At 44.2% G+C, this 25,452-nt stretch overlaps 1 protein-coding gene across 1 annotated transcript in view; it reads left to right on the top strand.

The window, feature by feature from the left end:
- RELN (reelin) overlaps positions 1 to 25,452 on the top strand; it is a 1,711,021-nt gene that overhangs the window by 75,705 nt on the left and 1,609,864 nt on the right. The gene's annotated exons all lie outside the window — the stretch shown is intronic.

Raw genomic sequence — 25,452 nt, 5'->3', positions numbered from 1 at the left:
CTCCTTCTCTGCTTCTAGCTGTGGAACGTGCCCATGTGCACCCGAGCCTCCAGGCATCTACTTTGGCTTCTCCCTGGACTTCTACCGTGCCAGCAACGGGAGGTAAGGCTGACTCGGCCCCTCGGCTTTACTCAACACTGGGGAAGGGGTGGGGGGTGGAGGGTGTTTCATCAGCCAGGCCCTGGTGGATCCTGGGTCTTTGCACGCACACTATGGTGTTATTTTGGGTTTGGCGTACTACAGCCTGACATATTTAGAGAGCTCTGCATGCCTGGTTGAAATCTCTGTTCCCTTCAGAGAAGCCACAATAGCTCTGCTGAAGGCCCTGTACATCTCTGCTGGTTAGCTGCCATATTTCATGTGTTCACTCGCCATTTTTTTTAAAACAAACTCTCAAAATGCATGTTATTTTAAAAAAACAATAAACCAATGACTCCCCCAACCTGGGATTTGACCCCCTGGCCATTTTTTCTTAGGGTGTGTAGTTTTGTCTGTTTGGGACTACCTGGCTTTTCCCGGCGTTCCTGAATAGGGAAAAAGTAATTAGAACATTCACCCTAAATAGGAAGTTTGGCCATCAGTGTAAGAGTTCTGCAGAGCCAGCGGGGGCACAGATAGCGGAAACATGGCAGTGTAGCTGACTTTAAATAAAGTGTGTGGAAGGTCAGTTTGCAGGATGGTACTTGACCACACTGACTGCCAACCCCTAAAGAACCATCTATGTACTTGTCTAGTCACCTTTATTTACCCGCCTGAGTCTAACCAGCTTCAATGCTAGGCCCATCCAGCTCCATGCTATCAAATAAATAAATAAATAAATTTCGTTGGGCGCGCTGCATCGCCATGCGATGCAGCGCGCCCAACAAAATTTGTTTTATTTATTTATTTGTTTACTTACCTCTGTTCAGCCGTATTCTGGATTTTACTACCCCCATCCTGCCCCTTCCCTGCCCCACGTCAGCGCCCGGCAGCACTCCCACCACGGGCCGCTACTGGCTTAGAATGCCACATAAATTATGCAAAAAAGAGCAGGGAACCCAGGGTACTGCCCAGGCCTGCCCCATAAAGATTAGAAACCTTTTACAGCAGAAAGAAGTCGGGGAAAGAGAAAAGTCTACGTCAGACAACCGATTGGGTTCAGTGACTGGACTGCTAGAAGCTAATTGTTGTCGACGGTGTTGTACATTTATAAAGCGCTTACTGCCCCTGGTGAGGAGCGCTCTATTGATGGGCAGAATGCATAAGGTTCACAACAAGGCCAGACTCCAGGTAAGAAACAGATTACTCGACTATTTGAACACAAGAACTCGGGTTTCCATCCCCGACCCGATTAATTTGAGTGTGTAGAGATGATAACGTATACTGTAAGCAGGGTAATTTGCGCGTGGAGAAAAGCAGAATTGCAAAATGTTATTTCATGCGGGACATGCGCGGTCACGCATAAATAAATGAACATATTCTGCAAGCCTTGTTACAGCTTTTTAGAAACTAGGAGGCAAGGATTAGCCCTGCCGCCGCTGCCACTAGTCCTCACTACGGCTAGAAGAGTTGATCCGCTTAGGGAGGGTTGAAGGGTGGCACGATTAAGGCTTACATCAGCACGCACCATCCCTCATGCTCCGCCCATCTCTGCATTGAGAGTGAATGACGAGCGGAGAAGGCCACAGGACTGCCCCGGGAAAAGTAGAGGGTCACAAGTCGCAGCGGTCCAGCGCCACCATGTCCGGGCACTCTGGCAGAGCCGAGACGTGTAGCCGGGCCAAAGATGACGTTAAGAAAGTGATGGCGGTCATCGGGAAGGTGCGCAAATGGTAAGACTGGAGGGGAGGAGCCGGTGGCTGCCAGCTTTCCCAAGCCTGTGGGTAGTGCCTAGCCTGCTGTTTTACAGTCCGCGCGGCCGCCTCTTTCCTGTGACTTAGAGCAGCTGTGGCCAATTATGGCACTATTTATCTCTGATGGAGTGTTCTTGTAGCCAGTGGCAGCTTTGGTGGTATCTGACGAAGCACGTGTGCTTCGTTGCCTTACCGTATCTTCCCTCTGGGCGTAGTCATTCACAGCAGCTGCCATATTAATGTCAGTCAATGCCTCTTGATTCTGACCTTAGAAGTAAGAAGAGTTATGAAGGCATATTAGTTTGCCTGACAAGGTTATGACTGTTGAAAGAAGATGGTCCGTATTTTACACAACACAACTCTAGACAGCCGATTGGAACTAATTCCCAGTTAATTTGTATTTTCTTTAACGTTCTCTTTTTGAGGGCGTAGCTTTATACAGCACGAACTCGACCCAAAGGGTGCGTTACATGAGCACCAGTTACATTACACAAGGACACATTCATTTTTAGGACTCTCTAGTACTCACTCTATTACTCTCTAGTACTCTCTACTGACTATGTACTGCTCACTCTCTACTACTCAATCTGCAAATCCAGCCTAACCTTACTCCAAACCTTTACTCTTTGCCTAAAAGCACTAGTAACAAAATGCCATAGGTGTCATCTTTATTACACATAAAGCAATTCTGTTTGTAATCAGGTGGCTTTTTAGCTTTAGCTTTATTAGTGTTTTTCAAACTTTCATGAACATAACATGCATATATATGCGTAGATATATGTATGTGTATATGTCATGTGATCAAGGCTCGTTTTGAGCAGAAACGTTATGGCGACAGCACTCGAATAAAACCTGCATCTACTACTTTGTGGTCCGTGTCTGTTCTTGCCCCACGTCTGGGGAAGTGGCAGCGTGTGGGGAACGGAGTTCTTTCATATATATGTATATATACATACATATATAAACATATAAACATCTGCATATCTATATCAATACCAATATTAATGCATACTTACATATACATAGATGCACACATATGCATGTTATGTACATGGGACTTTAAAAAACACTAATAAAAGCACAACTAAAAAGCCACCTAACTACAAACAGAATTGCTTAAACTTTACTAAAGACGAGACCAAATGCAATAGGTCTTGCATTTGCGAGAGATTAAGCTATTGGCATTGTAAATGACAATGCCATTTATTTATCTGTTTTCAAAACCAACACATAAATAAAAAGTTTGTCATTTACAATGCCAATAGCTCTAACTTTTGCAAAGGCGAGACCGTTGCATTGTAAATGCTTGTTTGTTTACCCCGTCAAGTGGTACCTGCCATCTTGGATAGGTAAATAAAAAAGTATATAAAATGGCACCCGAGTCATTCTTGAACACACACGCATGCGTGGTGGCGAATGCATGGACATATGAATGCTAAATGACGCAGGTGCCAGTAGATTCAAGACATGTATGTGCTATATGCGTGTCATGGAAGTAAACTTTTTTTGCTTTCTACCAGCGCTGCGCAGCATCGCCAAAAATCATTTGCAAAGCCAAAAAGGTGTAAAAGGCAATAGGCTTTGCCAATAAATGTTACCAATTGTGTTGATTGGGTGCATATTAGTTAAGGTTTGATTTCCCATAGATTATAATGTAATTTCATGGGTGAAACATTCACTTTTTGGTGTTCATTGTATTTTATTGCAACACTTTTAACTTAATTTATTTTTTCAGGTTATTTTATTTCTATTTTGGGTTTCATGAATTAACCCCCTTTTACCTTTAAATATGTTTCAGAGTTGAACCTCATATTAATTTTCATCATTTTGATGTCTTTTTCGTACCACATTTTTATTGTTTTACTGAAGCTGGTTTTGAATGTTGAAATTCTTCATTTCTTTCTGTATTGTTGCTATTGTTTGTGTGTTATACCTACAAGCACTTTATTGAAGGATTGCCTTTTCATTAACGCCTGGCTAACAAGAATGCGACAGATTTGTACTCATCAAAACCTATTTACCCCTGCCCTAAGGACAACTGGGCAAACAATGTATGTTAATTTTTCTGATGCTTTAAAGGCTGCCAATGGCATATAGATAGCATGGGCTATGTGCTTGCCAGATTAAAATGCAAAACTCCTGCAACGAAAGGAGCTTACTACCAAGTCAATTGTACCCCAGCAAGAGCTAAGCTGGCATTCGTGTTTGGAGTTTGGTGATAGAAAGCCTACTTCTTCTCCTACTCTCTTGGCTGTGTTTGTATGTGTAAGAGCATATTAGTGTGTGTGTTCTGTTGTGTTGTGTGTTGGAACCCTAAAACAGATCTTTTTTCAGGGCACTCTAAACCATATTGCTTTCATGGTCAGATGTACGAAGGTTTTTTGTGGTTGCAAACCACCAGATGAATCGAATCGGGTCCTTTGTGTTTGCAAAAATGCCTTTTGATATGTACAAACCACAAATTGTGATTCAGTTATAACATTTGTGAACCGCAATATGGGTTTGAGATCCAATACCGATTCATTTAGGGCATCCCTTCCAAACGCTGAATCTTAATGCTATATGTAATGTTTTATCAAGTAAAGTTCTGCAGTAGTAATCCATTTGTGAATGGAAAAGGGCCCCAAGGGGTCATTGCCCCTTTAAGAATGATGAAAAAATATATTTTTAAGAGTAGGCAGTGGTCCCAGGGACCACTGCCTACTTTAAAAAAATGTTAGTCATATATATATTTTTTTTATTTAAACTCGCCCTGTTTTTCTTTTAGGAAAACGGGCTGCATTTGAAAAAAAAAAGATTGCTTTATTTATTTTATTTCAAAGTATTTTATTGAACATTATATAGATATGAAGCCAAAAAAGAGCCAGTAAAGATTGCTTTATTTAAAAGCAATCACAGACATAGTGGCTTGCTTTCCCCAGCAGGCCACCATTCCTGTGATGGCTGTGATACCTAGTGCTCGGCAAATTGCTACTTACCTAATTAACCTCTTCGCTGCGCTTGACAGCCCCCGGCCATCATGCTTCACGGTGGGCGTGTGCGGAGGACGGCGGGGGGGGCGTCCGATTCCCGCCCACTAATTAAATTGCCCGCACAGGGCGAAAATGTGTTCAGCCCTGAAGGGGCTAATATTCAAGAGGCAGGTCGATTTGTAACCCACTAGGAATCAGTATGTTGGGAAGTGACCTAATAGGTCATAGGTCGGTTTGCACCATTCCCACTGGTAGCAAAGACACGGGTTGCAAAGTGAGACCAGTCCTTTGTACACCTTGCCTATAGTTCTTTTACTCCATCCCCCCACACTTCCCTCAGCCTCAAAAACTGCTATGTTCCTCTTGGAGCAGCAACTCAAATTTACCATTCTGCATTATTAAACAATTTATTACCTATCTGTACACTTGATGGTATCAGCAAGAACTTCAAATTCATTTAAAACACTATACTGTACATGGCACCAGACGTTCATGAAGAATCTCACAATATAGCACTCCTCTGCTCTGGTTATGGCTTTCACCGTAACCTTCACCAACAACGATAATCTACAATACACTTCTACTAGTCTTAAGGTCAGAAAGCGTAACCACTCTCTTATTTGCTAACAGCACCAGAAATACATAGGATTTTTTTTTCAGTGCATGAAAATATTTTTTATTTATCACTATTGGAACATAGTAGAATGATTCACAACATTTCCCATTACTGCTAGTTTGTCAGCTTATTGCCTATCAAAATTATATCACTTTAGATTCTTCACAACATGTCCAAATTCGTAGTGGTAGGGATACGTGGCAGAACACAGTGCACGTTATGTCCTCAGACATATAAATAAGCTTATTGGCTCTGGTAGCTTTGAGAAAACTGTCCTTCTCCATGCCTCAATTGAGTGGAATTCCCAAAAAGGGACAATATTCTAAAGCGGTATCAAGGATTTCAGCAGCACACACAGTTTTTCGCTTAATGCTGATGTCATTGATTGTCCTTGTCTCTAGAATTCACCTTTAAAAGGCCTGTCTCATGAGCAGGTTAAGAACTGGAATTAAAAGCTGCACATTTCTGTCAGGAAAAGAACGCTTACATATAAACCACTGTTTGCCAGTGCTAAATTGTATGTGTTCACTTCTTAAAACATAGTATCGTTGACTTATCCCCAATCGGCATATTTAATTTACTAATATGTTCCTAGTAAAGTGGTGCTACCTGTACCCAGGGCCTGTAAATTAAATGCTACTAGTGGGCCTGCAGCACTTATTGCGCCACTCACTTAAGTAGCCCTTTAACCATGTCTCAGGCCTGCCATTGCAGCCTATTTGTGCATTTTTAAACTGACATTTAGACCTGGCAAAATAAACCTTTTGCAGGCCCGATCCTTCCTTTTTATACACGTAAGTCACCCCTAGGGTAGGTACTGGAGAGTCCAGAGGGCAAGGTGCAGTGTATTTAAAAAGTTGGACATTTACTTTCAAGTTTTACATGTCCTGTTAGTGAAAAACGACTGCAAGGCCTACCTCTCCCATAGGAAAACATTAGTTACCTTATTACATTTAATGAGCTGTAATTTCCAAGTTGGAGTAGGTAACCAGTTCATGTTTGAAGCCTTTGGAATTGTAATGAAAAATCCTCTCTAATAGGACAATCGGATTTTAAATTACAATTTTGGAAAGGGCACATTTAGAAAGTTGACTTTTACCTGTCTAAGCCATTTAGTGCATGTAGCCTGTCTCTGGGTCACATGACCAGGTGTAGCTGACAGTTGGGCTTTGCGTATTCCTCCAAGATAGCCAAACACAGATAGCTTAGGTGTGCCTGGATGGGCCATCACTGGCAGGATAGGAGGGTGGAGCTGAGCACAGACCTACTTACACTTGAATAGGCTGTGTCCTGCCAACACACAAAGGGCTGCATACCACCTGTAGTAAGTCTGGAGCCTGGATAGAGAAAGCAGGATTCCTGGGAAATCTAAAGAGAATCCTCTAGAAATTTCTCCCCCCACTTCAAAGGCACCAGTGGGTATAAATACAGGACCTCAGACACCAACTCTACATTATACTTCTGGACCTGTGGCTGTTCTGCCAGTAAGAAGGACTGCTGTGCTGCTGAACGTTCTGCTACTCTGCCTAACTGCTGATCTGAAGGACCTTTGCCCTGCTATGCTGAAATTCTGCATGCTGGCCTCTTGCCTGGGTGAGAAAGACGGGATCAGAATCTGTTGAACCCAGAACCCTAAAGTGACTCCAAGGGCTTGTCAGCTGGTCTCCTGATCAGAAGTCTCAGGGACACAAGTGGCTTCCAAAAACCTTGCACCTCTACTCTGCCATCTGTGATTCTATCCTGCTAAGTGGTGCCACCCCAGTCCTGGAACCTTGAAAGTGGGCCTAAAGTATTCTGCCAGCGTCTGTTGATCCAGTGGAACCTATGCATCTTCTCTGCTCTGATGACCACCAGGTGCAGTCCCATGGGAAGGTCTTGTTGCCAGAGAACAGTACTTCCATATTGTCGGAGTTGAGCGACAGGCAGTTGGTTTGCAGCCAGCCTGCTACCATGGTCATGCAGTTCACAAAGTTGGTCCTGGTGGTGGTTGCCTTGTCCATCAGAGAGAGGATGAGTTGATGTCTTGCGATTGGATGATGTTGTCGAGCGGTGTCATGTATATGTTGAAAAAGGCCGACCTGAGGGAAGATTCCCTGTGGGACTTTGCATAGCAATCACTTGGTCTCTGATGAGAAGGGTGACATCCTGACCCTTTGGTTTCTTCAGGTGAGGAAAGAACAGATCCATTTAAAAACAGATCCTCTTAGGCCAATCTTGGGGCTTGTTCTGATGAGGGTGTTATGGGAGATAGTGTCAAAGGCTGCTGAGAGGTCGAGCAGGATGAGGGCCCCTGTTTCGCCTCCGTCCAGGATGATTCGAATGTCGTCAGTGGCCACGATGAGTGCAGTCTCAGTGCTGTGCTTTTTTCTGAATCCTGATGGAGGGTTGTCTAGAAGATGGTGACGTTCGAGGTGGGTTGTGAGTTGCTTGTTGACTGCCTTCTCATCACTTTGGCTGGAAAGGGGAGCAGGGAGATGGGTAGTAAGTTGCTCTGTTCATTCGGGTTGGCTGTGGGCTTCTTGAGGACGCCCACAATGTAAATTATATATTGTATTGTAATTGATGTAATCTAGGAGAGCAAGAATATGTGAAGATTTTCACGTGCATATGTTTTGTTGCCTTTTTAAGATACCATGCACCAACATTGAATATGGAAGAATATACCACTTGATAATGCATGAATTGATTCTTTTAAATAATGCAAGTTGTGTACTACTGCTATTTTCAACATTGCAGTGATGGATGGGTCCACTTGTGATTTTGTGCATTTGATGGTGTGTGTAGTAATTGTTGCTTGAATTATAACTAATTTTGGGGACACTTACACGAGATGCTGATGATATATTTAGTACGTTTTGCAGGAATTCTGATTAATTTTGGGTAAACATTACAAAAGATGCTGAGGTTATTAACTCTCACCTGCACTGTTCAACTCATGCTGTGCCCAGCACTCATACACTTCCTGTAGTTAGAACTACAATAGAGAACCTTTTTATTACTTCATTTTGAAACATACAAATCAATGACAATGATCTCATTATCAAAATATGATGGTAATGGTGCTGTGCAATAAACATTTAGAGCTAACCTGAATCTGGGGCATGTGCTTTGAGATTATGACTTGATCTCTCTAAGACCTGCTGTGCTGTCAGAATTCTGAGCACGGTCACACTGTACCAAGTGGTATATTTCCTGCCAGGAGACTCTTTTAGTTAGTCCCCTAGGAGGTGAGCTTTATGATTTTGGCTAAGTGGCTTGTTTACCAGCAGAAATCTCCAATGTGATGTAGATGGGGTACAGCCAAAGTAGTATTCCCTGTAGCCTGGATTATTATTATCCCCATGCCAAGGCCATGATATGACATGGTAGTTGTTAATATAGTTGTAGAATAAATGCCTTTTAACCTGTACCTCAGTTGGAGATGGTATATTCTGGTTTGTGTGTCTCTGAGGTATGTTTGGTATTGAACTACCCAAGACTGATGTTCCCTGAGTATGTATGTATGCAAAGAAGGGATGCCATGATCTATCAGTATAGATGTAAAGATCACTATCTGTACCATCTGCCTACACATCCCAGCACTGCACAGTCCTCTTTCCTAACTGTTCACCTGCATTTCATCCAGAACTTCTGCACCCAATCAGTGAAGGACAACATCAGAGATAAGTCTATTGACTGTCCTCCTATCACAGGTTACAACCAGACTTCAAGGACTGCAGAAAGGCTTGTGTTAAAGAGGACCAAGTAGAAATAGAGGTAGACTGCCTATCCAGTTGCAAACCTCCATTACCAGCCCTCAGAATCGAAGCCCAGCTGCTTGTGTACCTGCCACGAGGATAAGTGTCAAAGCAAGTGTCGATAGCTGTCAAGACAAGGGAACCATGGAACCTCTCAGCTTTACAGCAAACAATATCTTTTTCATCCAAAATCAAGAAAAAGTGGGAAATGCTCAGCAAAGTGTGGGGTGAACCGCTGATACAACCTGGCTTCCCCAAAATGCTCTTCCTCCCCCCTGGAGACTGGCATACTGCTTTTGTGAGCTGACTACATCTTGGCATTTCCTCCCTACTGCTGCGTTGTGCACCAGCAGGCCATTACCAACTATGATGGTTGTTCACACACCCTGTGTGGATCATTACAAGCTGAGCAACATGGAATACCTGCCTTGGAGGGCGGAGGTTGTAAGAGTGCCAGGCAACCAGTCAGAGGGGCAACTAGAGCCAAATTTCGGGAGGGGGTAGGGGCTACTAAAAATTTCAGGGGGGGGGTATTTCTTCCAGCAATAGGCAGAGTAGAGATGAAGGGGTGAAAAAACAACAAAACCACGTTAACGCGTAAATGGTCTTTTAAAGACCTGTGAAGTACTCAGGTGCAGCTGCGATAAGCTCAAAAACTGTCTGTGTCTGTACCGGGGAAGCTGTTTCGGCCCGGGCTGACACACACGACTTTGGGGGGGGGGGGACTGAAGCCCTTTGAGCCCAATGGGGGTTGCACGCCTCCAACCAGTAGTGCCATCCTGCTAGCTGCAATCCAAGTGTACACCACTCTCCTCCTGCAAAGACCTATATCCACGTGTATTGCAAGCACACACGTATTCATAGAGAATTATGTTCACATGCATCAGAAGCACAGATGGCTGCTGAAGAATCTTTTGACCACCAAAACAATGCCATGACCTGTAACAATTGCATACAGAGTCCCCATACTATCTGGGAATTCAAAGTGTCCAGGTTTATATGATTGAAGCAACTTACAGGGAGACTAAGTAGAAGCATAATTTTACTACTTTGAGTAAAATATTACACCTTTTTGTAAAGCTAACGCGAGCGTGTTACACAAAGCATGTCTTTGATGGCAATGTATACGGCTTCTCCTCAGATGCTGATTGACGTCCAGTGTGAAGATTGATACAACCAACCCGTCCTCATCCCTTATGTATGAAAAATTGTTCCAATAACGCCTGCTCTTAAAATGGGTCATGAATAAAACAGACACAAAGTAAATTACCACTCCAGTTTAATGTGCAGCTTGTCTAACAGTGTGAAATATACCCTGCTGTGATCGCCCCCTGCTGACTTATCAATTCTGCCTTTCTCTCATACAGTCTCACTGTCGCCCCAACATGCCTGCTTCCCTATTCACCTCCTCAATATGCTAGGAGAAACAATATGACTTTATGACTGTAATGAATTCCCTCCAATCAGTCCCAGTGGGGCTTTCCACTCCTAACATCAAACTGGCATTACTGAACTCCTCCATGTGGCTTAGAGTCCATTGTTCTTGTTCTCACATCACTACAGTCAGCTTTCTTCCCTGTAATATATAGCATTGTGTATTTGGAAAAGCTAAACATTCACACTAATGAGCTGCCTCCACTCACAATGTTTCCATTTTTTATTTTTAAAGTGTTTAGAAATATCATCATGGCTTTCACTCTATCACCACTTAGCGCATGCTTAATATTCACGGTCCCTGAGTTGCTCATTCATGAAATATTATCCAGGAGGAGAGGGTTCCCATATCCCTCTCCACCACGATTAATAACTACTTCAGAGTGGATAGTTTTGTTATTGTAAATCAGGCCATTATAAGTCACAATACTTGTTTTTCACCATGGCCCTGTGTAAGTGGAAGGTTATATGATGGATGGATGGTGCTGAATTTTTGTAGGTGAATTGGGGCCACCATTTGTTTCTCCTCCAGTAGCAGGGATAACAATTGTGTCCTATAGTAGCCTCACCACAGAGTCTTCCAATAGAATCAGAATACTAACTCTCTGCATGCATTGAGACGGCGAGACAGACATGGGCGCTCCTTTGTTGGAACAGAGCTTGCACGAATCCCAGCCATTGCTGTAATTCCGGCTGCAGTAAACAAGCAAGACATGAGGCTTAATTATGCTGTTTGCGTTAATGGCGAATTGAAACCTGCTGTTTGAGGGAAGAGTGTATCTTTGGCCTAATTTTGACATTGTTTAGTTTAAAGTAGCTAAAAATAGTTCATGAAAGCTCTCGTCATCTACATCCAAATCTATCTTTAACTAGGCAATCCATCCTTTTAGTTTTACATTAATAGAATTTAAAATCTGAAAATATACTGTTTTGGAAGACAGTGAAAGCAACCTACGTTTATGTATTGTAATACAGTGAGTGGAATGGACTCTGTGAGGGGCAGGAAACTATATGCCGATTATTTTATTTACTAGTTTTGTGTCACAATGTGTGTACGACTCCCAAAAAGATGGTATTTGGAGATTTATTTATTTTTTGCCTTTGCAGCTCCGGCTTCGTTACTCAGGTCAAAGTTTAGGTAGTAGTGTACCCTTTCAAAGGATTGGAACCGCACAATCATTAATCATTTTACAGTTGCAGTTTCAGTGTGAAGTTCTTAATACATATATCTATATTCTTTTCGGGGTGTTTTTTTGTTCTCCCTTGCACCCACTACCAAGAGGTGCCAACAACTCAACCAAAAGGCACAACTTGTACGGCTCGTTTTTTCTTAAATGCAGAAAATGTAAAACCTATCCATACATTGAATGGAGAGGACGCAACAGGATACTGGAACTATGGCCTCAGTTTAGGTTGGAACTTATCAGGGTTCGGCTCTCTCCTACTATTGGTCAAATTAACTACAAATATATTTATGTGCTTACTTCTTTCTTTCGTTTATATGTGGTGCATCTCTGGTTTTGGTATTTGTATTCAGTATGGGTAAGTGTTGGTGTAGTGAATTTTGGTGGTGTAGCTGGGTGCATAGAGAAGAGTGTCATGTGGAAATGGACGGTGGACGGTGGACGGAAATGGACGGTGCAGGTGGTGGTGTTAGGTATAGGGGTTGTAGTGTATACGTATAAGAACCAGCACTTGATTCGCACTCTCATATATGAAGTATCTTTTAGCATGGTGTAGGTCTATGGTAGTGGTGTGGGTGTAGTTGGTGGTGTGTTTAAAAGGTAGAGGTGGAGAAGATGATCAACATTTCTAGAATGTAATGAATTGGTAGGTGTACAGGAGAAGCTGCTTATTGGCCATTAATGCTAACACCTCAGTTAGGTAATGTAGCTTGTGTAATGTGTTAGAATGTGGGAAATCCTTTCTAAGACTTTCAAAAAAGAGTTCAGATTAAAGTGCCATTTGGCCTGAAATGTTTGTTACCAACAGGTGTTTGTGTTTACATTATTCTGAGCACATTTTATACAAGTCCTCAGTGTATATTCTATGCAGGCTGTGATTGCACATAGTCCTATTTCTAGATAGAGTATCTTGACAGTTTGGCCCTATATTGAGCAGACATCCAACAATAACATAGAAATTGAATACGTTATATGTCACAAATTTGCAAAGAAGAATTTCTGAATTTTTATTCAATCACATAATAGAAAGGAACTTAATACAAGTGGGAAACATGAGACAACATACAATGGAAAATGACACGGGAAAACCCATAAAAACTCAGACATTTATAGGGGAGTGCACATTTTTGACATAGAACTTATTCTATTTTTATGTGTATTGTTGGATGTATTTTTAAACCAAGGGACTGCTTGTTTCTTAATAAACAATCCTTACCCATGGTCCCTTGTATACCTTTGGGTTCCCTTGTCTTTGAAAACATATATCGAGCAGAGACACACAGCTCAACAATGGCTTTCTTAAATTAGGTGATGATAATATCTTATTATATACCAATGAATGTATTTATTGGTTGTACAATCTTTGAGTTCGCCAACTTCGAGTTGTGTATATGGTAGTCGAAATCTACCGACTCATTTTTATTAACAAGAGGAAAGGGCACTTCAGTTTCTCCTTGGGGTTACTCACATATGCTTCACATTACATAACATCGTGTTTGTCTTCTCTTTGACACTAACGTATTGATATAACAAATGTATATAAGAATCGGTCTGTGTCTTGGTATGTTGTTTTGTGGATAAATGCAAGGGGTTGCATTATTTACATTGTGTGCTGAACTTTGAAGGCAGGTTCGCAGCTATGGCCAATTGCCAGAAACCGATCCTCTACAATCTCCAATCGGAAGTTGATACTAAATGAGCATGTAATAAGCTAGATGGTCTATCTTTTTTTTATAGTGAAAAGATGTTTCTCAGGCTTCGCCAGAACATTCTCGCTGCAAGCTTCCCTCACACTCAGCATCTATAAAATGGAATCATAAATACCAGCTACCGTGCACATACAGTACAGCACAGCATAGTACAGGAAACAGTTGGGGAGACTTCATCCATAGTGTCTGTGAGAAGCAGAGGAGAGACAAGCAATGCATTTAATTAAATACTTTAGGCACCTTTAATTTTGCGTTCCTGGAAATGAACAGGGTTTCTGGTTGGTTTGCTCAAGGAGGTTTGTAAGTATGTATGTATGTATGTGTGTCTGTAATTATACGCAAGCCTATCCAGAAAGCACATTTATACATATACAGGACAACGGGAGATAAGAATGAACAAGAGTCACTGGTTGGTTAGTTCAAGGTGGTTGACATATTTCCATGTATATGCTCGCATTTATATTGGGCAAACCTAGGAAGGGTGCAGTGAAACGCTGTATTTCAGTGGGCGGCTGGGAGAGAAGCAAAGGCTGTTTACTTCCAGTATGATTTTAAAACATTTAAAAGAAACATTTTTGCATCATACAATAAGATTACATTTCAAATATTTATTTTAAGCACTGGAGTATTGGGTGATGGAATCATATAATCTTGGTTACCATTTCTCCAGACCTGAGGTCATTAACAAAGCCACCAGCCCACAAGAAGCGTGTTTCTCTTCTCTCTGGTTACTCAATGGCTGGGAGCAAAAGATGCCTAAAGTGGTTCCATCTTCCAGTGCGTGGGTTCTTGTAATACAAGACCTCGAAAAATTTATCCTTGCTCCCTACTTTCCTAGATCTGCGCTTTACATGTACTCGAGCGTTGATTCTACTGCCTTAAACACTGATGTGTGTTCTTCGTTCCCACATGCAAGCAGCTAAACTTTATGAAGTTGTGATTGAAAAATAGCTTAATAGCCAGCTGCAGTGTACCAAACTTTGTCTTATCAACATTGTTTAAGTGGTAGCCTTATATTGACCGCTGCATTAATGCTTCACAATGAGAGCTTAATGTACTTTTTTTTCTAAAAAGGAGTGTTTTAAAATTGAATTTAAGTAAAAGCAACTTGGATTTTACTTTCGTTACACACATCAAATGTGTATGTGTACAATGGGGTGCAGGTGGTTTAGAGAAGTAGGTGGTGGTGTAGCTGTTAGTGGTGGTAGGTGTAGGAAAGAGTGTTTGAGCAGGCATGCTGTGGTAGTGAAGTTTTGGGTTAGTGTAGGTTGAATGGATTGCAGGGTCTGTGTGTTTCCTAAAGGTAGGAACAACTGTAGGGTGTTTGTTTTGGGATATGGAATGGTGCATGCTGTAGGAGTTAATGCTGGTAGTACAGCTAGTGGTTTATAGTGTAGGGTACATTCTAAAGCAGGAGTAAGATGTAAGCCGCTAAGGTATATGTAGTGGCATTCTGTGCATGGCAGACTTGCCCAGTGTTGGTTCATGGAGCTCTCATAAACGCTAAACTTTCAGGATAAGTACTGACTATATTTATCTTTTATCTTTTGTGGATATCCTTAAAAATGTGGCATGAATGGCGCCCCATGTGCCAAAAGTGTGCAGCTCCTGTCTAGAGGATGTAGTTAGAGTAAGATATTGGTGTTGGTGTGGGCCATATAGGATATAGTTGGGGTGAAGAGACTTTAGGTGATGTAGGAGGTGGTGTAGATCGTATGGGGTGAAGTTGATCAGATGCTGGTGATGGTACTGTGTATAAGTGTTTTCTGTGTAGGTTGGGGTGTTTGAGTGTACGCTGGTGCAGGTTACAGTGGTCAGGTAGGTGTTGGTGTTGGGCATTATGGTGACATAAGTGACAGCGTAGTGTGAGGTGTCAATGTTACGTGTGGGTGTTGGTGTATACGTATAGGCACCAACATTTAAGTGGTAAGGTGGTATAGTACGTATCTTGTAGGATGGTGTAGGTCTAAGTTAGTAGTGTTGGTGTAGTTGGTGGTGTTTGTAATTCGTAGAGGTGGGGCCGATGATCTACTGTAATGATGTGTAGGTGTACTGTCGTAGTGCAGAGTGCAGGAAACAGTGTTTGTGGTAGTTTAGGTGCATGTTGGGGATGGTATAGGTGGTTCATGGTGTTGGTAGTAGTGTAGGGAATATGATTACGGGAGTAGGTGGGAGTTTAGTTCGTATCATTATGCATGGTGTGGAATGTGGTTAAGAAAGCAGGTGGTAGTGAATGGCATGGAGTAGTGATAGAGGAAGTAGTTAGTGCTGCATGATGTTGGAGGTGGTGCAGGGTGTCAGGTGGTGTAGGGTTGAAAATAGACATTGGTGTAGGATTTATGTGGTGCAGTATTGGCAGGGGTTATGTGAGCATGTAGGGGGTACTTGATATAGGATGTAGATGGTGGCCTAGACAAGTAGGGTTAACAGGTGTGGTCAGCAGTGTAGGTGTCAGTTGGTTCTGTAAGATCTAGGCGTTGGTGTAAGTAGCAGCCTGTGGCGTCTATTCAGAGCTTAGGTGTAATATGGTGGAGTATGGCATAGAAGAAGATGAATGTGTAGGTGTGGGAGTTGGCGTGTAGTCTTCTAACAATACCATCAATGTGCCAGGCTTGCACAAACACCAATACGGCATGATTAACAGCAATTAACACTCTGTGTTAAAAGGACATAACTTGTGATGTGTACTGTAACTTTACAATTCATGTCAAAATCCTCATTTACAGATGCGATGGTTTGTCCCAAACAGCCTTGCAGTATTACTCAGAAACATGTTTTAAAAAAAGGTCGATTTTACAAAAGGAACTCTCAATCCTGCAGTGTGGGATGATGACCTGTGTTTTGACATAACCAGGGTGGGATTATATAGTGGATATGGCCACCCAAATTAATAAACGCATTTCTTATAGCATGTTATTGTAGATATTTGGGATTCCATTGTTGTGTGCTCTTATGCTGCTGTTGTGCTTTCGAGTATTAATATATAGGAAACTAAGGGCTATGAAAATATGGAATTTGGTGATAGAAATATAATCTTTGCTGGGCCTGCGCTACTCTCTGCAGTAAGATAAAAAGCACGCTCTCTACTAGTACACACATTGCCTTACCAGACATGGGCAGCGTGACAGATTCAGCCCATACCCTATGTGTGAGTTTCTCATTGCTGCTCAGTGTGCCCCACAGTCCAACTTGTCCATTGCAACATAGGCTATTTTCTGCCTCTCTGCTCTATTTTATTTAATACGTTTGGCGATCATTTTGTCAAGCTGTATAAGGGTTACATAAAACAATAAACTGCTAACCAAAGAACTAACTATATAACATAAGAATGTGATCTTCTGTAACATTCTCTACCTACATGCTGATCGTTTCTGATACTACCATTGTTCTGATAATATCCTGCGGACCCTACAACACACGTCTAAGAACAAAGGATTGGTTTTGACTTTTGGCATTTAAGCGTCTTCTTGCTTACAACAGCTTACATTTCTGCTCCATCCCCACAAACATTCTTGGAATAGTTGACATTTAGCGCAGAGGTCTTAAGCCAACATTGAGTTTCATGCTAAAATATAATGTCTGCATAATTAATCACAGTTACGTGATAGTTTACAAAAGTGATATTTCACTGCATGTCAAGTTGATAAGGTTATACATTGTTATGTCATTTTTTATCCCATAGAGACTTCTAGTCGCAGATTCCTTACCTTAGAATAAGCCGCAGGCGTCAGACTGGATACGGAAATGTTTTCATGAGCAGTACCCATGTGGCCGTAAGCAGCGTATTTCGGCTCTGCGTGGCGCTGTCTGCCCCTGAGGTGACGTGCGCAGTGCCGATATAGGCACCACCCCAGTCCACAGATGTCAGTTCTTTTATTTCCACGATAGTCAGTGAAACTCTCAAAAACAGAGCTCCACCACTCTTTTTTGAGTGACCTTGTTTTTTTCTCTTTGTTGAGATTATTTTTCAACTTTGAGTCTTGGTGCATCAAGGATGCCAGTTAGGAAAGGTGGTTTCAAGCTATATGGCGCCTGTCACTGACAGATATCAGTGATGAATCCACATTTGGTGTGCTTACGGTGTTTGGAGTGCAATCATGACGGCAAGACCTGCGTCAATTCCCATGCTTTGCACCCCAGGGCCTTGAGCTCCTCGACGTCACAACGCTTAAGATCTCAGTCGAGAGCAAGGTTCTGGAATCGGTCGCGGAGCCACTCCAGGCGCGTGTCGTCACAGCCGAGATCTTGGAGGAAGTGGAGAAAGTCTCACAGGCACAAACACAGCAAGAAGTTGAAGAGCTCTTCAACTTCGCCAAGTCCATCAAAGTTATCTGACAAGGTGAGGGAGCATCAGCACTCGAGGCTTAGCTCTATGGTGGAGCCTGCACCTGGGCCATCTCTATGCCTCCTAGAGCTTTCAGGACTCAGAGCGACCCCCACCCTGTTACATGAATTTTATGAACACATGCACTTCATATTTGGGTGGCCTGTTACTGCTGGAGCGCCTTTGAGTCCTGCAGGCTTGGAATGGGTCCCTATTGGTCCTCTCCCAGTGGGTTCACCCCCCGGTGTGAGTGTTGTTTCTTGGATCCACGGATGGATCTGCAGCAGCTCCAGTGCAGACACCTCTGGTGCCACCATCCCCATCATCATCCCTGACTCTGACATTGAGCCAGATGGGCATCATCCAACTCCGGCTCCCGTGCCAAAGGGAGGCTGACTACTCATGATGGAGCCAGTGCCTTATTCCTATGGGAGGGGTCTGCGGACCCTAATGGATGCCGGCTAGAAGATCCTGAGGACAACTGGTATGAGGAACTGATGGATGCCAGTGAACTGCACACATCCCCAGACACTGACCTGGTCTCCCCCCCTACTGTGGCTATGGAGGAGGGTGCATCATTTAGAATGGTGGTTCGGAGGGCAGCTGAGGTCCTAGACCTTGAGCTACACTCGATGGCAGTCAAGACAAACGTCTTGATTGTGGTGCATTAGACAGGAGTTACCCCTCTGAACTGTTTCTCTCATTCAGTAAAGACCTTACCGATGTCCTTCTCAGGCCTGTCCAAGCCGTGCACAGGGGCTCCTGTGCATAGGACAGTTGCCCACTACCATCGCCCAATCCCAAGTACCACAGTTTCCTCACCCAGCACCCCACCCTGGAGAGCTTGGTAGTCCAGGCCTACACCTCCAAAGTTAAACCCCGGAGTATACCCTACAACTCCACCGTACAGGGAATCCACAAGGCAAGATACCTTCAGGAAGAGGATGTTCTCTTCCACCAGCCTGGCACTGCTGTCAGTGAACACCACGTACCTCTTGGGCTGATACTCCCATACCATCTGGGACTCGGTTGAACAAGTGCTGCCCATGGCGGTTGAACAAGTGCTGCCCATGGTCTCAGAGGAGGCCCGAGTCTTACTCTCTCAAGCAATTCCTGATGAGTGGGGCGCAGCTAAGTTCACCATATGATATGGGCTGGATACGACAGACTTGCTGGGTAGAGCGATTTCATCGTCTGTGGCCCCTAGGTGCAATGCTTGGCTGAAAACCTTTGGCTTTTCGGAGAATGTCCAAGCCTCACTCATGTACATGCCCTTTGATGGCTCTTGGTTATTTAGTGAGAAGGCAGACTCTGTGCTTGAGTGCTTTAAATATAGCAGAGCTACAGCCAGGTCCTTTGGCCTTTCCATGACCCCACTCCAACCCCAGTCTGCCTTCCGACCCTTCTGTAGCCATAGGTGGGGTTTCAAACCACATCTTAACATGCCCAGCCACCCAGCCAGCACATCTCATAATGTTTTTGTGTCCTCGGACACGACTCCCAAAGACCACGTGGGACAGACAGTCAGAGGTCGAACCGGTCCACCACCCCCTGGCAGCTGCAGTCTCCAAACCCCTTTAGTGTGCCCTCTGACCATCACGTCCATCCAGTGAAGGGCAGCACACACCATCACCTGCACCACTGGAGATCAATAACAGCCAAGCATTGGGTTTTGCAGTTAGTCCAAAGGGGCTACTGCCTCTCCTTTGTGACCACCTCTCCAGCCGTGCCATTTACTTGCAACAAGCTGACAGAGGACCCCCTCTTCGTGCTTCATCAGAAGGTGTTAGCTCTCTTGACCAAGGGAGCTATAGAAAATGTGTCTGTATCAGAAGTAGTTCATGGTTGCTATTCCTGCTACTTTCTGGTGCCCATGAAGGACAGAGGACTTAGTTCTATTTTAGATCTACACCTTCTCAATCTCTTACAGAAAAAAGAGAAGTTAAAAATGTTCATTCTGGCTCAAGTCCTGTCTGCTCTGGACCCTGGAGACAGGTTGGCATCGCTGGACTTACAGGACTCTTATTTCCACATCCACATCCTGCTTCTCACCGCTGCCACCAATGTTAGAAATTGGGGTGTATTATATGGTGTAGTAGTGTAACCTCACCGTGCAGTACACTTACCAACCCTTTAGGACTCTTTGGTACCTCAACTCAATTCTGGGTAACTGTGGTACAGAGCAGCAACGGTTACTCAGAGGAATACATGTAAAGCATTTAAGCAGCACCTAAACAATTGAAGAAATTGACACAACACAGAACAAATCCGACACCAATTTATAAAAATACTAGCAGCCCGTCCCGACGTTGTCCGCCTATGAATTGCTCCTGGCCAGTAGTATATTGTTTTGTAGGATTTCGTTTTGATAGCATTTCTTATCTGTGACAGGCCTGTGAAACGCTCCGATTCACAGTGCACTGCTAATGTACTTAAGAGTGTGCGTTCAGTAGTGTGTGCACTCGAGTTTCCCTACTTTAATTTTCCTTCCAATATTATATAGAGCGAACTCCACAACATGGCATGAGAATAATTTACATTACAGAAGAACACATTCATTTGTGGTAGGCACGGGGAGACAAAGCGATTTGCCTGGAATTACAGGATGTTGAGCTGATGCTGAGATTCGAATGTAGCTCCCCAGCTCTAAAGTTTGCGATTCTAGAACTTGTGGCGGGAGGTGTGTCTAAAAGTGTATGTCAGTGCTGGCCATCAATGAGAGAGACCTGTGCATTTTTCAAATGGGTGGTGAAAAAATATGAGTATGTTGCTGGAGATGTAGGCCGCCATGCCACCAATGTACTTACCGGGGGAGGGTAAACACCCATTATTCCGCAACTTTCTTTCTGCATACCATCACTCCGCATACTTTCATTACGAAAGTTATAACGCATGGCATTACATTTTATATGCTTTTACCACGCATACATTTACAACGAAATTCGTTGTAAATGCATGAATGGTAAAAGCATATTTTTTTAAAATGTTTGGATAAGGTAAGTATGGGTATAGGGGTATATGTTTTGGGGTACTGAGGTATATGTTTTGGGGTGTTTGGGTATTTTAAGGGTTCAGATATAGTTTTGGGTTATGGGGTACAGGGGTAGTTTTAGGGTTTAGGGATAGGTATGGGTTTTGGAGTACAGGGGTATTTTTAGGGTTCAAGGCTAGGTTTGGGTTTTGGGGTATAGGGGTATTTTTAGGGTTCAGGGCTAGGTTTGGGTTTTATGGTACAGGGGTATTTTTAGGGGTTAGGGATAGGTTTGGGTTTTGTGGTACAGGGGTATTTTTAGGGTTTAGGGATAGGTTTGGGTTTTGTGGTACAGGGGTATTTTTAGGGTTTAGGGATAGGTTTGGGTTTTGGGGTACAGGGTATATTTATAGGGTTAAGATGGGTTAGTGTTTAAGGGTGTTGGGGTATTTTAAGGAGTAAGGGTGGGTTATGATTATGGGGTGCAGGGGTATTTAAAGGGAGCAGGGTGGGATTACCACACGATATGAGACATGGCATGAAGGGCGGAACGTACCACACGCCACCAGCGTTTGTCACCCCCCCCAGCACACGCCCACAGCACAACGCAGACACGCCCACAAGGGACTACTTTGCTGGCACGGTTCTTTTACCTTTTAAATGTATATGGTGGGCGTCTGCATAGCCTATGTCCTTCTGCTGCAACTGCCCTTTCCAACGCTGTATTGGGTGTTGTGATTGGTGCTGTGGTTCCTGAGATTACCCGCCTCAAAGGTTTCGGCTCTCTCTTTATTATATTAGTATAGATGTTGCATTTCTATAACAGTTTAGACACTAGAATGAAAAAGATCCATCAGAAGGTTCCAGAGATGTAGATTTTACAAGCAATAATAAATCAGTGCAATTTCACTCAATCACAGAGTCAATTAATTGGACACAGAAACTTTTTCAAAGAAAACTTAGGTAAGTGTCAATGCGGTCGGTTGGAAGTACTGTGCGAAACCAACTCAGGCAGGGAGCTTGTGAGTGGGACCAGCAAGGTCCTTAAGAACAGTTACCTTCACAGGAGAATCAGTCCTTCAACAGTTTCAGGCACTTTATCTGCGTTGCAATTGATGCCTCTGAAGTGGTCCTGATGCAAGGGATGAAGGATGTTGAAGGTGCTCTATGGATGCTGTGGATGCGAAGCAGTTAATGGGGATCTTCCTGCAGGGAGCTCTCAGTCCATGAAGACGGTGAAGGGGTCCTGGTTGCAGGGTCGAAGTCCCCTGAAACCCTCTATGGTCTAGCCGAAGTCCAATTGCCACTGGACTACCAGTCGCCCATTGTTGTGGTCACAGTCAATCCTTCCTGGGTTGATAACTTTCATTGTGAGGGTCCCAGCAAGTCTCCTACAGCACTCCTCTGGTCAGCAAACTGCAGTGTGATTCTGTGTGTCGGGTCTTGGTCCTTGGTGCTTCACTGCGGTGATGGTAGCAACTTGAAGACTTTGGGCTACCAACTTGCCCCAGCAGGCTTCTTCAGCTGTTGTGTGCCTGTGCTGTGAATAGGAGGCCAGTCAGCTGGCCCCTTTGAATTCTCTTGGCTGACTAAGCTCCAGAGATGACTTCTCCCTGAGCAGGACCCTGTATGCACAGTCCCTCTCTTTGCTAGCCACCAGGTGCAGTCCAACTTGGTGTAGTGCAGTCCTTATTTTGGTCCTTCCTCCGCGTTGGTTGAAATCTGAGGTCTGGGTACCAGGGATGCCCCCTCTTGCTCAGAAAGTGCCCTCAGGGCAGGATGAGGTTGGTAGCTACTGGGCTTTTGAGCTTCCTCTCACCAGTTGACCAATTCCTGTGGAGTGTGGCACCTGGCTATCCCAGAATGCACCACTCTACCCAATCCCTTGATGGTGAGAACCCCTCTCTTTGTGTAAAGACCTCACTGCTACCTGAGGGCTACACACCCCCAGGGAAACCGGTTTGGTAACTGGTTTCCCCTCTCTGCTCCCCGTTCTTGCCTGTCTACCTCAACAATGGGTCTGCCTTTCCCCTTAGTGTTTCGTATCGGCTTTTCAAAGGCTGCTTTACTTTTGAAGCCTGCTTTTTGGGGCCAACACCTAAGTGGCTTCCTACACTAGGGAGGTGACACCCCGAGCCTGCAATCTCTCTTTGTTCTCCTTTCTGAGAGTCGCTGTTAGCACGTCTCTTCAGGAAGGCAGAAAACTGTCTTGTCGAGCAGGCTCTTTGTGTGCCGGGGAAGGCACAGGAGTTTTAAAGGCACAAAATGGCAGCTTTGCTACTGATGCACACTGCAAAAAGTTATATTAATTTCGACTTGAGGTACACGTTGACCTTAATGTAACAAGTTATTTGATACCTTGGAGTGCCTACTTTGGTTGCACCGTCCAGTAAATCTGCACTCGCCAATTGGGCGACCAAATCTTTCCACAGAAAATGTTTTGTTTTGTTTGTTTTACTGCCAAGACATGTAAAGCACATGTCCTGCCTGTGTCATATGTTGCACCCTGCCTTTAGGGGTTTGTACGCCTGCCAGGGAGGTGGGTTGCAGACATGTCCAGGGGAAGTGGTGACTTTGCCATTGCTTTCAATGGCAAAGTCGGGCTAGCAGTGCACAACTGCTCTACCAGTCTGCAGTGGTGGACTGGGGGCTTTTGTTTTACTTTGGGGACCTCCAGGGTGGCGCAATCATTGCTGCAAGCACTGGGATATCCCACTAACTTACATGCCCTGGGTAGCAATGTACCATTTTCTGAGGACTTACAGGTAAGTTAGTCATTTCCAATTGGGTACAGCCAATTCAACATACATTTTCGGGTCAGGGCACTGGCACTGAGATCTGGTTATCAGGCCACAGTGTACTTAGTCAAAACACCAGCAGCATCAGTCGAAAACTTGGGGGTGACCATACAAAAAGAGGCATTTCCTTAAACTACCCACAGGCATTACCTATGGTTCACGGTAGGCCAAGAGCACTTTCAGTTTGCTGTGCTCATCTTCAGTCTTACCAGCGCCCCTCAGGTGTTTGCAACAGTGATGGCGGTGGTTGCAGCTCATCACGGAGGCCAGGGATTCCAGTCTTTCCCTACCCCAACATTTGGCTATGAAAGGCGGGCTCGCCCCAGGCAATCGTCTCCCACCTCCAGACTACGGTGCTACTTCTGCACTCGCTGAGGTTCACTATCAGCATGCCTGCCAAAGTCACACCTGACTTCTCACACACTCCTTTCCATTGTAGCTGTCTTGGACACAGTGCAGTTTCGGGTCTATTCTTCAGAGAAGGAAGTCCAGGATATTCAGTCTATGATATTGATATTTCAGCCTGGACTTTGGTGAGACTGACTCTGAGGCAGTTGGGCCTAATGGCCTCCTGTATCCTTCTTGTGACACATGCCCACTGTCATAGGAGGGTTCTGCAGTGAGACCTGAAGTTCCAGTGGGCACAGCAACAGGGGACTCTCACCGACATGGTCCAAAAAATTGGAGGGAACTGAAAAGGGCCTGCAGTGCTGGCTAATAAACCGTGATTGGTTCAGTGGCAGACCCCTTGTCCGTCCCCACCCAGAGCTGACTGTGGTGACAGATGCATCACTTATGGGTTGGGGAGGCCACCTGGGAGAGATAGAAATCAGAGGACTCTGGTCTCTGGCGGAATCTGGACTCCACATCAACCTGTTGGAGCTTTGGGTGTTCTGGCTGGCATTGAAGGCCTTTCTTCCTTCAGTCAGGGAAGGCTGGCTCAGGTGATCATGGACAACACCTCCGCAATGTGGTATTGCAACATGCATGGCGGGGTGGGCTTGTGGACCATTTGTCAAGAGGCTCTACGTCTCTGGACATGGCTGGAACTGCAGGGCATATTCCTGGTGGGTCAACACCTGGCGGGCTCTTTGAATTCCAGGGCTTACTAACTCATCCATTTGTGGAAGAGACTCTATCTAGCTTTAGATTCCTCGCTGACCTACACATTAGCCCTGCCTTGCGAAAGGATTCAGAGTGAACGGCTGTTTCCCTTTCAAGGGGCCTGGTTTCAGGCACCAATGGTTACTGTTCGTGGCTCCACGCTTCTGGCATGGAAAGTCATGAAAAGAAACTGACTTCAGCACACTGGGGTGGTGCCAATATAGGCACCACACACATCACTTCCTACGTGGATGACACAGAAGACACCACGTGCAGCCGAATGACTCCACCTACCAGCGCGCCGGGGTACTGCTCACCAAAAAAATTCTGGATCTAGTCTGATGCCTGGGCATTATTCTAAGGTGCAGAATCTGCGGCCATATAGAGTCTCTACTAGATAAGGCATTACCGAAGGTAGGTCACTTGCTTGTTATGTTAGGGCGACAAAGCGTTACTGATTTGTCAAAGCAGTCCTATTTGTTCACCATCTATCCCAGCAAATGTAAGTGAATTTAGCACATACCAGTTTTCAGAGAGGGTTGATTGAATACAGAGGAAGGCACTTTTTAATGTATTTTCCAGTGCAGAATTAGTTAGCAGCTCCTGCAGAAAGCTGTTTAGATTTCACATATTACATTGTGTATAAAAGTTACATATATTGGCACTTAGTGGCTTGTTGTCTCAGTGGACCATTTCTACAAACTATTTTTGTGGTCGGAATCGGCCACAAAAATGCTTTTCTTATGTACAGGGAACAAATTGTGATTCGGT

Source organism: Lissotriton helveticus, chromosome 1_1, assembly GCF_964261635.1.
Source record: "Lissotriton helveticus chromosome 1_1, aLisHel1.1, whole genome shotgun sequence".
NCBI lineage: Eukaryota > Metazoa > Chordata > Amphibia > Caudata > Salamandridae > Lissotriton > Lissotriton helveticus.
This window is presented reverse-complemented; position numbering and strand designations above follow the sequence as displayed.